This window comes from Alligator sinensis, unplaced genomic scaffold, assembly GCF_000455745.1.
Source record: "Alligator sinensis unplaced genomic scaffold, ASM45574v1 scaffold569_1, whole genome shotgun sequence".
Taxonomy (NCBI): Eukaryota; Metazoa; Chordata; order Crocodylia; family Alligatoridae; genus Alligator; species Alligator sinensis.
Window position 1 is genome coordinate 2,001,724 of NW_005841914.1, and position 16,300 is coordinate 2,018,023.

Below are 16,300 nucleotides of genomic sequence, written 5' to 3' on the forward strand. Positions count from 1 at the left end.
AATCTTCCACTGGCAACTCTAAATCCTACCTCTTCCAGCCAACCTTCTGCAGGGGAGGAAGATCCAGGAGACGGTAGGGGGTGAGGTGGGGTACAGCTGTCCCATCTAACAATATAGAAATACCATGTTCCCTGGCCTGGGTCTTATTTTTTCTCTCATTTGTAGCCTGGTCGCACCAATCATCCCAAAGCAGGTAGAAAGCGATCAGCAGTGACTGCCCCCTTGCAAAAGGGAATCTCACTCATTTCCTAAACTCTTGAGTCTTAATTCTACCTTGTCACTGTTAATAATAATAATATTAGAGCAGTGCTTAAAGGTCCTCACCAAAAGCAGAGGCCCTGTATGTACACAAAATAAAAGAAACAGCCCCCTACACCGAACAATTCAAGTGGAAACCAACAGGCCAAAGGAAGGGCTATTACTGCATTTTACAGACTAGGTCTCTAGACAGAGCCTAGTGACTTGCCCAAGGTCAAAGAAGCAGTCTGTGGCAGCACTGGATATTGAACCAGGGCTCCCACAGCCTAGTAAAGTGCCTTAATTGCATCCCTTTCTCATTAATTCAAGCATAATTCACTCCATTCTTGTATCATCATTTTTCTCCTGCTGCTAATCAAGCTCCCTGGCTCCCCACCCCTCCCTCTTTTTCTTCCCCTGCCCATTACAAAAGTGTGTGCAAAGCTGAGGCTTGTCCCCAGGGGGATATGGATGCGTGCCAAGGTGCAGCTGTGGCTTGGAGTTCTCTCTCCCCCTTTAACAAGTGCCATGCCAAAGCTTTGTGATCACAGGGAGAACACAAATTAGGTGTTAATCAGCTCAGCAAAGCTCCAGAAAGGCCAAACCAAGAGTGCAGGGGAGCAGAACAGCAGCATTTTCCCTGCATCTTGGGCAGTTGCTTGACAGCAGCCAGAGCAGCAGACTGTGAGATGCAAGAGATGGTACTATTCAGTTCCTGACTCAGCGTGCAGCACAGCCTGGCAGGAGAACAAAGACAAGATACCAGGCACGATGGATGTGAAGGGGTCCATATTTCATCTACTGTCCAAGTCCCAATCCAAGCATCTTAACTGCCTGAGGCAAATTAGCACTGCAGCAGTCCACCACCTGGCTACCAAGACAGCAAGCATGTCCAATTCATCTGTTGCCCGGCAGCCTCTGCAGTAAGCCTGCTGCCTCTTCTTCCTCCTCACCAACCTGAAAGTTTCCCAGGAGTAGAATATTCCAAATAGATTTCACAAAGAAAAAAAAATTATTTAAATGTGGCTTTATTGTTGCTTTATAGCCGAGTGGAAAACCAGCAGCAACCCTCCAACATCTGTTCAGCAGAATAGGGATACAATTCCTCTGGTTGTTTGTCTTCTTAGAGCCTCAGCCAGCCATCTCCTGGCCCACCCCAAGTCCTCAGGGCTGAAGAATACCTCCAAACAGCTCATGCCCACTTGGACCTAGCCCTCTGATGTAGGGACCAAATGTCTTGACCATCACAATCGCTCCCTCAGCCTTCAGTCCTCCTTTAGGTTGTCTATACTCCTGTGGCCCAGGTCAGTCGCAGTTAGTATCCCCTTCGTTGCATTTCTGGTTTTGCCCAGCCAAGTCTCCATGTTCCCTTCGTTGTCCCCCCCGCCCCGTGTACAACCCCCTCTACTGTGCCAAAGTCCCTCCAAGTTGTCCTCACCCTCTCTGGCTTGCTTTCACCTCTGTTTCCATCTCTGTGGTCAGCTAAAATGTCTGAATGAACAGAACGGGGTTGGATCAGGCCCTAAATTGCTCCTTTTGTTTCAACTGGGATTAGACAATTCTTCTCCCTTTTTGCCCTGAAATAATGTGTCCCTGTATCCTCCTAAAACCCTGCTACGTCCCCATGCACTGTAGATCCCGGGCATTCGAATCCACGTGGGCTCCACGTGCCAGTGGGAAGAGGGGTCCTGCGTGGGCGGAGGCCTAAAGGATCCATTGCTGCACCGATTCGGATTCATCTTGCTCCGCTGTAACGTCATACAATAACAAGGGGCCACGCTCTCCCGCAAGGCAAAGTTTTTGCAGTCTGTGGAGCTGCGTTTGGCCGTACGAGGTCCAGGCACAATGCACCACTTTACAAGAGCACGGGTGCGGAACAACATGAAGCACTTATGTAGCAACCGTCATGCCAAACGGCTTTATTGACGGGAGTAACGCCAGCCACCACCGAGGTCCCGCCACCTCTGGGACATAGCAGCGCTTTAGGAGGATGCAGGAACGCCACATTATTTTAGGGCCAAAAGGAAAAAGAATTCTCTATCCCAGCTGCAACAAAAGGAGCAATTTACGGCCTGATCCCAAAGCAATTATGCTTACAGAAAGTCTTCCCGTGATTTCTAACAGGCGGTGGATCAGGCCATTACAGAGACAAGGCATAAATACTCTGCATTAATATTTAAGCAGGAAACATAGGTTAATCCCCCTGCCCCTGCAAAAACTGCCTGAGCGACCTCTCAAGAGAGCAATGTCATTAGCACATGGAGCCACTGCTATATATGCCGACTCCGGCAGGAACAGGAATACCAGCCCCGTTCTGACTTCCTGCTCACGCCAGGGTGCTCGACAGAGGTCACCCAAGCCGTGTACTGACCAGGCTCTGCCCTTTTTAGCTTTGCAAGATCTGAGCAAATCAGAGCTCCAAACAGTATGGCTGCAAGCCAAGTGGATGTAGAAACATGCACAGCTGTATCATGGCCTCCATCCATGCATGCAGCTCCCACGGATGTTAACATGAGCTGCGTGTGCAGATGGAGGATGCTGTCAACATCTGCAGTCAAAGGAAACCGTCAAACCAGATACAAAGTGAGGGAGCCATGTCATAAGCCTCTTGGCAAATGCCCAATTCTGAATTCATATCCACTACATTCCTAACTTACTCCAATGTAAATGGAGCAGACTTGGGCCTAATGGTTTTCAAGTCGGCTCTCTAAAAAGGTACAGCTATATACTTGAATCTGCTGGTACACAGATTGCAGATATTTGATGACACTGACTTATGTAATAGCTCAGAGTTTGGTCCAGCACTCCACCAGCGTAGGATAAGAACAGAAAGACCAAACATAATGCTAGGAGCAACCCAAATGTTTTATTCCAATCAAATTTCTAAAACCATCAGATAGTTAAATGACGCAATTATTGTTGAAGCAAAACGCACATGCTCTGGTAGGGCTCTCACTTCAAAGCCTTTGCTCCACATTTTTATCTTGTGGATTTTTATACCAAAGCTTCTCACCCCTTGAATGTCCCAAGTTCAAACAAACCCTCAAATCCAAATAGAAAGAATAAAGAAAAAAACCCATCCAACCCGAAGTCTGGGGACAGAGTCACCACATTCTTCATGACTTCTGCCCAAACCAGCAATCTTCCCAGGCTAACTCCAATGCATGCCCATCCCTCCCAAAGTAAGAATCGACTCGTGGTTAAAATCACGGAAGCACCCTTTGAAGACCAAAGTCCAAGTCCCAGTTCTGCCGAAGATTCCCTGAACGGCCCCATGCCTAAAGCACAATCGCTGCCTCAGGCTCATGATGGGGGCCTAAGCTTTCCTTTTATCTACTTAGATTAAGCTTTTTAAGCCAGGGCCCAAGTCACTAGGCACCTAGACATGGAGCAGAGCCCACAGGTATTACTGCAACGCACACAAGACTGGGTCCTGAGCCCATGTTCCACGGTACATGTGTTCCTGGGTTAGTCTGACGTGGTTTTAAATGTGAAACACCAAGGAACGATGTTTGAGGGGACTGAATTCAGAAGTTTTGCTGCTCCAGATAACTGTGGTAAGAAACTCTTGGCAGCATCAACTAAAATTAGCCCCTTGCAATTTACTGTAAAAAAAAGGTGCTCTGCATCCCCCAGCAAAACGGCAGGAAGGAAAAGGTCAGAGGCTGTGATCAATCCAATGCTCCCCTTGGGAGGAAGAGAGGAGAGAGGCTGGACAGGATCTAGGTCAACCAGGTCTTTATCGAGGCTGCTGGACACAGACCAAGCCTGTGGCTCTCGCTCACTCCCAGACTAACTAAATTAGCCTGCCCTGCTGGGTATCGTTGCATGAGGCCTCCCAAAATCCCGGCCTGGATTCAGCCAGGCTGGAGGAGAGCGTTGACTACATTACAGTCGATACCTTTGGAGTCAACCAAATGAATACGACAGGATCTAAATCAACTAGTGGTTCCATACTACTGGGAGTAATTAGCGATTGCCTTGAAGCTGTGTGTTCGCAACAAGTCCCCAGCGAGCCAGCCTCTAGCTCTACAAAACAGTTACAGATGTCATCTTTCAGCAGGGCACTTTAAACTATGTTTTTTATGACTGTTGCTGTAGGCTGGAGAGTCTCCATTTAAAGCAGCAAAGATTAAGATTAAGGAAACGTGAGCTGTGCAATCCCATCACCTTCCCCCCTCTCAACCCCCCACCCCATCGCTTTCTGCAAAGGCAGTGATCCATCTGAAACCACTTTTCTAATGTCAAGGCAAACCAGGCTGCTGTGGAGGCATCTGCAGAAGGAGGTGGGGGAGGCCTTGTAAAAAAGATTCAATTGTTTAAAATAAGACTCCCAGCTAAACCAAGGGGCTTGACATAGTCCTAACCACTTTGCTGAACTGGAGCCAGACAGCCATTCAGGCCAAAAAGAGAGTCTAAAATGGTACTGCAATGCTTCTTAGTTACTTTGGCCCAATGGCTTCATTTCAGATTTGCTCACATTCTAGGAAAGCAAAAAAAAAAAAAAAACCCCACCCCAAAAAATTGGTAAATAGGTGCCAGCTCTTTCTGTTCATTCAATCCCGGATCAAAGCCAGGCTGGGTTTTTATTACTGGTGACAATGGACAAGCATAAAGATTTTGCAGCCAAGCTCTCCCTTTGGTTACAATCTGCTGTTATCAGTATCATTGATACGGTCCTAGGGCAGAACTAGTCGGCAGGTCTGGGGGCAATGTACAAACCAGAATGGCCTCCAGTTCCCCCTCCCACAACCGCGCTGACTCTGCAGGGCAGACGGAGTAATTACTTAGGCTCAACCGCTCTGATCAGCAACCAGGATCCTAAATACACTCAGGAAGCCAATTCCATCCCTTCTGTGCATATGGGACAACCAAGGACACCGTCCTATCAGAGAAGTCAGAGTAGAAGTCATTGGGCCTTGTGGCTTTCCAGGGACCCAAGTACAAGCTGGGGGGGAGAGAGATGATGAAGTAGCACTTTGTGCTCAGGTCCTGCTTCTGGAGTGGGTTGAATGGGAATGAAGAATTATATGATATATCCCAGCTTGGTTTCTCTGCTGGAGGGATGGATTGGATCACCCTGCAAAAATTACTTGTGCTTGAAAACAGACCTTGGGGACAAGCCCTCTTTGAATCTGCAGGTTGGAACCACTCCTAAACCCAGCATCTGGCAGCAGGAGCGGAGCCCAGGGCAGGGCAGATGGAAAGCAGCCCATGCTGCCTCCCTGGAGACAGAAGTGGAAGTAGCTGCTCAGGAGTGGATCCCCTCTCACCGTCCCTGCTGGCTGCTGTGCACTGCACAGTCCCTCAAGCCTTGCTGCTCCAGGACTCACACAGAAATATGCTGCCGATTCTTGAGGGACACTCCAACGTGGGTCCCGGACTGAGGCGTTCGCCAGGTGCCCTCACTGCCGTTTCAATCTGCTTAGCTGTACTTGCTTTGAAATCCCTCATCTCAAGACAGGTGAAACAATAAGCAGCGCTGAAGTTCATCTGGATTCACTTAATCCACAGCTTGCTTTTAATCAGCGTTACAGGAACACTGCAGCTTGTGCTGTATGTGGCTTCCTCCAGGATGTGGAGACCTCCACTTGCATTTCTGCTCTGCTCCAAATAAGAAACAAAGGCTGAATGAAAGCAGGGACAGCAGGAGCATTTCCAGTAGGCCCTTCAAGTGATTTGTAAGAGGGAAGAAAGCCAGAGAGGCCTTTCCTCCTTCCAGCTCCCGAAAAAGACTTTTCCTGGTTCTAAACCGTCAGGCCAACATTTCCAAAGGTGGCTGCTGGCTCCGTGGGAGTCCATTTATGGAAAGCTCAAGTTGGGACAAATACAACAACAATTCAGTTATGAAAACTGCTGAGCATTCAAACCTCCAGATGAGCAGTTCTCTCCCCCACTGACTTCATCAATCCCCAAAGCAATGAGGCACACAGACTCTTAGGTTGGATATTTTCAGATGCCACTATTCTTTGTACAACACCTGCAAGCTCCAAACACAATTGAAGAGCTGCAAGCTCTCAGGACAGGGACTGTCTACATCAGGGTTGGGCAAATTGCAGCCCAGAGGCCGGATGCGGCCTGCCAGGCCATTCTATCTGGCCCACGGGCGCCCCTAAAAAATTTAGAAAACTAATATTAATCTGCCCTGGGCTGCCTGTCATACGGCCCTTGATGGCTTGCTCAGGAAGTGGCCCTCCGCCCAAAATAATTGGCCGCCCATGGTCCACATAGACAAGGCAAAGGGCAAAAGTGGGGGCAAAGAGAGGAAAAGCAACTTGCCCAAGGTCACAGAACAGAGCAGTGACAGAGTTGGGACAGGACTGATCTCCTGAGTCCCAGCCAAGTGGTCTTCTCTGAACACGCTGGCTCCACTAACTCCCCAGCCAGAGAATTCTTGCTCATTTGTGTATTTCTATGGTTTGCATTAGTTTGCTAAATTGATTGCAACTCATGTGAAACACTAGCTTGGTTCCACTAAATTAAAATGTAACTTTGGTGATTTTAAAAGGATGCATGTTAAAGAAAAAAAAATTATTTGCGGGATGTCAAAAAGTGTCAAATGGACTTAGGCACCCAAATCAATGGGATTTTCACTCCTGCATCCAATAGACATTTTTAAAGTCTCCCCACTTCTTTTAATAAACAAAAAATTGTCAGCTTGAAATCTAATCAATTCCCAGACCACGTGTGGTTGAATGGCCACTTTTTCCTTTATTTGTGTGTTTCTCCCTCTTGTTGCCGTGTGACAAACCCACATAAACCACAAGGAAACTGCCTCTCCGCAAAGTGCTGTCCAATGATCAGCCTAAACCCAATGAGGAACAAAATAGAGAAAACCGTTTTTCTTTAACCTCTGCTGGAGAGATTCTAGAAATAAATACATTGGCAATAATAATGCTACCTTCCTTTTCATATTCCCCATCCCTTTGTAAGAGAGATAAGAATCATTTTCTCCTTTTTACATTGTTACTAGTAATCCTGGCAGGCAATACATTTATTGCCAGGAGTGCAATTTTAAGCAGATTATGTCCCTTCACATTATCAGAACTGAAAGCATTTTAAAATTCTGATTTATTTAAACTGCTCACAAATCTCTGCTTCCTGCAGCTCTGGACAGTGACAAGTCGCTATGCAATTTCACTTTTGCTTTTAGTCATTCACTGCCGGCATCCTGCAAACTGCCAGAAAGCTGCAATTTTGAGGCTGCAAACATTTGCAGCAGGGGATACCGAATAGTAAAACAAGCTCACTGGAAGTTTTAAGGCGAGTCATAGAAACATCACATTAGGGATCAGCATTGTTCAAAACACTCCGTTTTGGGCCCCATCTCAATCTGACAGTGTCCTGTTATGTTGGATACATCCACAAACACCTGCGATCACATCTGCAGGTACAGATCCTTTGCTATCGGGGGATTCTGGACCTGCATAAGCACCTAGCATATGCTGCACTTTAGCCACTTGCTTCAGCTTTTTGCTGAAAATGGACCTTTACTGTGCTCCTCATACATCCAATCCCAGGTCAGAGCCTAAAAATGCTATGGTAATATAGTCAAAACTCATGGAAGAGGTGACATCTTTTATTAGACCAACTAGATATTTGCAAAACAAAGTATTTTATTTATTTGCAAACTTTGGGGCACACCCACCCTTCATCAGACATAGGAGAGAACAGAGATTGTTGAAGTTCTCCTAGGTAGAAATGAAAATTCATATTTCACAGGAGAGCTGAAGGTATGGTAAAGGCTCCTGTTTGGAATAGTTCATTTTGTCCAGGCTAGACACAGAGAAAGGTTGAAAAGGTCTTTTTACCTTGAAGTTGTCTGGTGGCAAACAGGATGTAGACAACTTGGGAGGTAAAAATACTTCTTCAAGCTTTCTCTGTGCCTAACCTGGACAAAATGAGCTATTCCACGAAGGAGACTTGACCACACCTTCAGCTCTCCTGTGAATATGAATTTTCATTTCTGCGTAGGAGAACTTTAACAGTCTCTGCTCTCTCCTATGCCTGATGAAGGGCGTGTGCGCCCGAAAACTTGCAAATAAATAAAATAATTCGTTTGCAAATATCTAGTTGGTCTAATAAAAGATGTTGCCTCTTCCATGAGTTATGATTTCTCATTCCTCTAGACCAATACGGCTACAACCTGGATACCTGACACATGGTAATATATTGGCAGCTACAGGTTTAGTCAGGGAAGCCATTTTTGTGCAAGGAAATGTCCCTTACTAGGTATTACAAAACCTGACGCTCTACCTCCATGGCCAGGGCCACCAAAATCCATGAGGTCACCTACGTGACTGAAGTTATGTTTGACCCCGTCTGAAGCCCCAGGGTCCATTTTGGGGCCATACACTAAGCTCCAAATAACAGTTTTGCACTGAGTTGCATTATTAAACAACCATGCATTTGCTATGTCTTCTAAAGAACAAAGGGTTTAGTGGTCTTTTTAAAGCCAAGATATTCTGCGCCAGGCAGGATCTCCCTGCGCAGAACGGTTTGGCAGTGTCCTTGATGGACAACCAATATTCCAAAGCCATAGCTTCCAAAACTGTGCATCTCAACATGGGATCGGCTCTCTGTTGCTGGTGGGGAGGGCCTTCCAGCTCTGTTGCAACTTGAACTATTGAAAACAGCCCCAGGCTATGAGGCAAGAAAATAACAGCCTGCAATTCCCAGTGCGCTTTGGGTAGCAGCAAACAGTGCCAAGAACATCAAGTGCAGCAGCAGCCACTAATTTCAAATGTCACCATTTTATAAATCATTATTTCTGCTAAAGAGGCAGCCCTGTTCAATCCACACTGGCTTCACAGGGGCTGGGGGGTGGCACTGGGGGATGGAACATGAATGAATGAACCCATATGCTTCCATTCAAGGATATCTTTGAAAACATGGATCAAGTGAGAAAAAAGCCATGTGCATGGACACATGGCTGAGACATGCCAATGCCTGCCCCTGGGAAGCACCAGGTCTGTCCGTCTTCACCAACGTGGAACAGCAGCTCAGCATCCCGGGGCTTACGTATAGGGCTCACAACCCAAATCCTGGCCAGGCTGGTACAGCAAGCAGGAATTGGGATGCTGACCAGCTTCTCCTTGGCCAAATGCTTCCTCCCATGCATGAGGGGCAGGCCCCTAAATTAGCATGTTGTGGGGGGCAAGTCTCTTCTGGAAGGGTTTCTCCATGGCAAAGGGGGTTCAGATCATCTGGCACCTGGAAAGTCAAGCGCTCAGTCTTCCGCTTCCTTGAAACTCCCACAAAGTCAAATGAATATTTGTGTCTCAGTCCCATCTTGCAGCCTGGACGAGGTCAACTTCTGGCAGGACACAATACTTTTCTTACAAGTATTTGCAGGACTGGGTCACATGCAATCCCTGTTTCATAGTTTCATAGTTTTAGGGTCGGAAGGGACCTAATAGATCTTCTAGCCCGACCCCCCGCCAGGGCGGGAGAACAACAAAAAACCCTAAAAACAAAAATGGGACTCAAATGAGTCCAGCCAGGTAGGCATCCAGCCTCTTCTTAAAGACCCCCAGGGTAGGGGCCAGCACCACCTCCCTTGGAAGTTGGTTCCAGCTCCTAGCCGCCCTAACTGTGAAGTAGTTTTTTCGGATGTCCAATCTGTACCTCCTCTCCATCAACTTGTGCCCATTACTCCTTGTTATGCCAGCGGGGGCTAGGGGAAACAGCGTCTCCCCCAAACCCTTCTGGTTCCCCCTAGTGAGTTTATAGACGGTCACCAGGTCCCCCCTCAGCCTTCTCTTGTGGAGGCTGAATAGGTTCAGGTCCCGCAGTCTCTCACTGTAGGGTCTGCCCTGTTGTCCCCGGATCATGCGGGTGGCCCTCCTCTGGACCCTCTCCATGTTGTCCACATCCCTCCTGAAATGGGGCGCACAGAACTGGACACAATACTCCAGCTGTGGCCTGACCAGCGTCGCATAGAGGGGGAGGATCACCTCCCTGGCTCTACTCGAGATGCACCTGTGGATGCACGACAAGGTCCGGTTAGCCCTGCCAACCATGACCTCGCATTGTCGGCCCATGTTCATCTTGGAGTCAATAATGACACCAAGATCCCTCTCCGCCTCCGTGCTCTCAAGTAGGGAGTTCCCCATCGTATAAGTGCGCTGCTGGTTCCTACTACCCAAGTGCAGCACCCTGCACTTGTCCGTATTGAAATGCATCCTGTTCCTGTTTGCCCACCCCTGTAACCTATCCAGATCCTTCTGCAATCTCTCTCTCCCTGCTAGCGTGCTCACCTCCCCCCAAATTTTGGTGTCATCAGCGAATTTAAACAGGTTGCTTTCCACCCCAGCATCAAGATCGCTGATGAAGAAATTGAACAGCGCAGGCCCCAGGACCGAGCCCTGGGGGACTCCACTACCCACCTCCCCCCAAGTCGAGTATGATCCATCCACCACCACCCTCTGAGTGCGACCCTTCAGCCAATCTGCAATCCATCTGACTGTTTATCCCAATGCATCCATTTTTTATAGCCTACAGCTGTCAAGCTACCTGAGGCCGGAGGGTGGAGACAGCACTAGCATGCAGAAGCAGATCGCAAAGCACTGAGCACAAAGTCACCATGGAACCAAGAGTAAAACACCTTGGTCACCAAAACAGCGGCTGCAAATCCTTGGGGTAACAGGTCCAGAAAGGGTCACAGCATACCTCAGAAGCAGACTTGACCCTCCCAGTGCCAAGGGCATGATGAGACTCGGAAGCAGTGCACAAGGGAGGAGTCTGCACCCATCCTTCAGAGATTTGTGATAACACTGCCTTTTTCTGCCAGCAGAGGATTGATCTCGGTGCACTTGACAAAGTAGTCCTTTGCTAAACTTTGGGTTGGGAAATAGGGGAAAGGAAGCAGAGGGGAAGTGACTTGCCCGAGGTTATGCAGCAGATCACTGACAGAGCCTGGAATAGAGCCCAGGAACCCCCAGCCCCAGGTACCTACATTCCCCTGCTCCCCACTCTTCAAGCTCCTCAAAAGCATTACAAAGGCGTTAAAGAGGATGGCCTCAAAGCTCATGTTCTTTGCTTGGACTTGGAGGAGATGTCAGATCTAACTGCCATACCAAGTGAAACAACCTATGGTGGTGTCAATCCTTTTCTCCCTTTCACCTTCTGCAATTGTGCCTGGGTCCCCTCCACTGCCACCCATCCTGTATGGACTCCCACACAATCCCTATGCCCACTATATTTCCTCCCCCCCACTTCGATGGCACTTGCATTACCTGCTGCCTCACTTGCTTCTCCTTCCAATACAGCATTTTACTTGAACAGCCCCTCACTTACCTCACGAGCCACCTGCTGCCTCAATATTTAGGTTGCGTATGTAATAGGAGCAATAAGGGAATGGCACACAGCTTAAACGGCCTCTTATTCAGAGCCATTTGGGCAGTTGGTTATTAAGAGCTATGCTCACGTTTTGACTGCATCATGCATTCCTGAGAGTAATTTCAGCCCCAAAACCAGGGGGAGGATTTTCTTTAATGCCTGCATAGAAGAATCAGCATCTCCTCTGCTCGAGTCACAAGCTGCACACACATCCTTAAGGACTGCACTTATTGGCAAGGCATCCATGCTTTGAAGAAGGCTGGCTAGCTGGCATGTACAGCGGATGCACAGCCTTGGTTGTTGTGGAGTGTCACAGCAGTGTTCAGGTGGGCAAATGCCTTTTCCTGGCTGCAACTGTATTAGAGACCAACCAAAGCCATGAATGCACACATCCAAGGTTGAAGAAGTTCAGCTCTAGGGCTGCCCTTTGGAGACTGCACCTGTCTATAACACTTGTACTTCTACATCCAACCAGCCTATGTCCTCTCCCGTTCTGACGGATGCCTGTAGCTCACATAGACCACCTATAAGAAGGAGGGAGCCTTTATATTAAAAGAATGTAAGGCAGTTATAGCCATCTGTGGATAAGACGTCTGTCATTACAGAGGGAGGCCAAAGGGTGTCATCAGCTGGACAAAAACAGGGGGAATTTTAGTTGTTGGTCACCAGAGGCTGCGTCTGAGGATGAGGGTGAAGTAGTCAAAGGGAGAGGTCCCTGAAAGCATGCTAGGAAAAAAGCAGGCCCTGCATCCAGAATGAGATGCTGTGCAAATTCAGGCCCAACCTGGCTATGCTCCTGTAGCCCAAACTAGGGATGGGAGAAGTACAAGGCAGCTTCACACCAGCCTCTATTAGCCCTCCTGATGTCCAGCAGAGCCACCACCTGTTTCTATAAGCAATTCAGGGCAAAGACTATCACTCAGCATGAAATGGTACAATGCCCAAATGTCATCACCTTCCGAACATGAGCCCCTAGTGCTGCTTGCGCCGTTGCTATCTGGACCGAAACAGCTGAACACGCGGCCAGGGCAAAACCTGTGAGAATCAGTCATCAGCCATTGAGAGGCTCCCCAATGCATCTTCTCATTTCAGGGACGAATCCAGCAGTGTGAACTCACTCACGGGAATCTGAGCACAGAAAGGGCCTTGGAGCAGCACAAGATATCAGCTACCTCTGATCTGGAGGGGAGGGAAGCTGACTGACGTGGGTCCCAGGCCAGTGGACAGCAGCTGCTGTGATGCACCAATTCTGTTTTACCTTCCCCAGAAAGAGCTGCTGGGTGGGGTAATGATAGAAACACTGTCAGCCTTCACCCAGCGGTTAAGGCTTCCACTACCAGAAAGGGGAACAATTAACACACCTTCACTTGGGGTGAATCCCATCCTTTCAGTATGAGCTTGAGCCAATCCCTTCTCAGTCTCACTTCTTTCTCGTGTCACTGAACGGTGGGGTTCACAAAGCTCCATGCATTAATACTAGTCAAGTACTTGGAGATCCTTAGAGAGAAGGATAAAAAGTAGTAGGATTGTTTGCCCTGAAATTCAGCAGCTAATAATGTGTTTCGGTCTATAGGAAAGGACAAAAGACAAATCCAGTAGAGCAGGGGTAGGCAACATTTTTGGGTACAGTGCTCAAAACACTGCAACCTCGACTCGCAGGATGTTGGTGCGCCAGGGGCTGGTGGCATGGGAGCCCGCGAGGAGTCTGATCCATGTTATGGCAGCACAGACCTGGCCCCTTCCCCACAGTCTGCCCAGAGGCATGCGTGCCAAGCAAAATGCCTTCACGTGCCACACTCTGGCACCCGTGCCGGGGGTATAGGCATATCCCTGCATTAGAGCATGGCTTTTACAAACAGAAGTTAACACTGAATTGTGTCTCATGAGTGTCAACTCTGACTCTACATATGAAGCAGCATTTTTTCCAAAGCAGCTGTTTAAATTAGTGGCCAAGTCACCATAACTCTGCAACTACAACGTGTAAACAACACGGAAAGCCATTTATAAGAACCTACTAAATGTTTTGGCAGCTCTGGATTACACACCACGCCCCAAGTTGATTTTACTTTGGAGCCTCCTAAACGAACTGCGATCTACTTACATATATGAACACAAAATGTGGAGCCCTATCCTCTGGAGCGGAAACACGTGGTTTCACTGAAGTCAGGCATTCATTGCAGTCACTGGAGATCTGCTGACGTACTTAGCCGAGAATCTGACGTTCCAACTTTAAACCTTTCCAGAAATGTTTCTGTGGAAGACTCAGATTTATCAGGCAAGACTCATGTTGCCACACAATGTGCAATGATTTACCCTCCTCCCTTTCCCCTACCTCTCCTGGTATAAACTGTAGGCCATTACAGCTGCTGTGAGATTGCTCACAGCAACAAAGGATGGGAGATGGCCATTGCTGAGAGTCAAAGCAGAGCTGCAGTTCCTGTAAGGACACAATGCCTTGCAGGGCACATGCAGCAAACCAATAGCAAAGAGCTGACGCAGCCACTTTCCACGTCTCTTTAAAAAAAATAAATAACTAACCCCCGACCGGTTGATCACATGACGCCTTGGGAGTACTCGGAAAGGAATTCAACGCCGCTGCTCTAAAAATAGGTCCTTTTCAAAGCTGATTAACACTTCTGTTGGAATACTTGATGCAGAATTAAAAAAAAAAAAAACCCATGAAAAAAACCCCTCGTTGCATCTTTAGCCAGAGCCTCAATGGCAAAAGCTCTTAGTCCTTCCCCCACCTTGAAATATTTAATAAATATGAAGCCACTGACTAAAGTAGCTGCTGCACCACAGCCAGGATAGTGCGTTTACTCTGGAAATAGTAAAGGGAGGAAGCTTTTTGCTGGGGAGGATAAACACCGTGCTGCAGCACAGCATCAGAAGGGCTCTGCTCGACAAAAAAGAGCCGGCGCTTTCTGTGCTGCCAGGAGGCCTCACATCTCAGCTGCACCCCACTGAGCCCCTGCACAGGAAACTAGGTTGGATGGAGGAAGCTTTCAGAGGCAGATCCGCAGGTGTCTCTCTGTGGAAGGCTCATGCAAATCACTCCCTGGCCTAGGGACGTTTCCGCTGAATGCCGCAGAGCTGGAACGGAACCGACACGCTATTTTTTAAAGCTGTTAATCATAACGAGGCGGGTAATGCTTTGCATTTCCATATACGTGCCGGAATACGCCAACTCTCATCTGAACGCGCGAACATTTGCAGGCCACACACACTTGCCATATAAATAATGCATTGCAATGTCAGAAACAGCTGTGGCTTGGAAGCTGGTACGAGAAGTCTTCCCGTAGCTCCAAGGTCTGCGACTCTGGGGCTAAAGGCAAAAGCCTTCGGTGGATGGCAGTAGGCCTCTTATCCCTCCTGGGGGTTAAGCCACTAGAGGCCAATCGCTCATGCATAAAGCATGTTACAAACTAGCCTCTTCATTATGCTGCCCTGAGTGAGGTTATGAAAGAGCCCTCCTTGAGCACACACCTGATTAGACTCAGTTTTGCTGGTCCTACACAAAGTGCAAACCTAAAACTTATTGCAGGCAGCACTTCGAGAGAGCTCTTCCACCCAGACTACAGCAGCTTCACGAGATCCTTTTCAAGCCTTCAACCCTGTAAGACCCTGCACTCAGCTCCATCCCAGTTAAGTTGCTTTGAAACCTGAGCATACCTTCCTCTGCTTCTGTGGCTGTGCGCACTGCCCAGCGAATTGATGCGAGCCGGCACCCAGGTCAGCTCCACCAGTTACAAGCCTGCATGCTAACATCCCCACAGCTCTATCCACATCCCTACGTCCTCACTGTAGCAGACCTCCATGATTTTCCCTGGTATTTGTGCCATGACTCATCCGTCTCTTAAAGGAAATGGGAAGAGGGGGCCATGAGTGCTCGAGTGATTGAGCCTGCCACTCCACTGCAAAATAAGTTGTTCCAGTCCAAGTTAAAAGTGTCCATCAACTTGTAACCCCCTCACTTACCCCAGCCAGGTAGATGAACCTGAGCCCACAGCACTTCCAGACTGAAATCAGACTTCTTCCCTTGGGGACAATAAGAGGGTTAAGACTAAAACTCAGGTACGAGTTTGGGTTCCTTGTGAAATGTCAGGCACATGAGAAGTGAGCATCATGCACACAGTGAGTAGGGTGAAACTACAGAAGAGGTCTGCTCACTGTGGGCCTGCGTCATCCGGGCACTGTTCCAGAACGGCAGAAATGACTGAAAACCAGGAAAAAACAACATTCAAAGTCACAGGCAGAGGGGCAGGACCGGGTGAACTATCAGCATTAGAGGAGGAAATGCACAAGGAAGCACGCAGGTGCTGATGCAGGAAGAGCAACATTTCAGGGACTGGCCAGGTAGCCACAGCACAGCACAAGAGGGACCATCCCCAATGACCACACTGCACAGTTATTCCCTAATCCCCAGGTAACCTCTGCACTTCAAGGCAAGTGTTGTTTCTCCACAATATCCATAAAAAACTAGAAGGGGTAAGTTCATCTGGTGCAAGTGGCCAACACATCTATTAAAAAGCTACTTATGGTGTCGGAGAGATATTGCAGCTGTGATGGTTCAAGAAATATGCAAAGAGACAAGGATTTTCTGAAGAATGGTAACTTAATTCAAGGTCAGGGAATACAACCCAGGAGTCCCAACTCTCAGGCTTCTGCATGAATGCCTAGGCATGCTGCAGCCTGGTGCATGTCCCAGTGTCAGACTGCTGAA

At 48.2% G+C, this 16,300-nt stretch overlaps 1 protein-coding gene across 3 annotated transcripts in view; it reads right to left on the reverse strand.

The window, feature by feature from the left end:
* Nucleotides 1-16,300, reverse strand: part of DVL1 (dishevelled segment polarity protein 1) — a 139,954-nt gene that overhangs the window by 100,618 nt on the left and 23,036 nt on the right. The window lies entirely within an intron of this gene.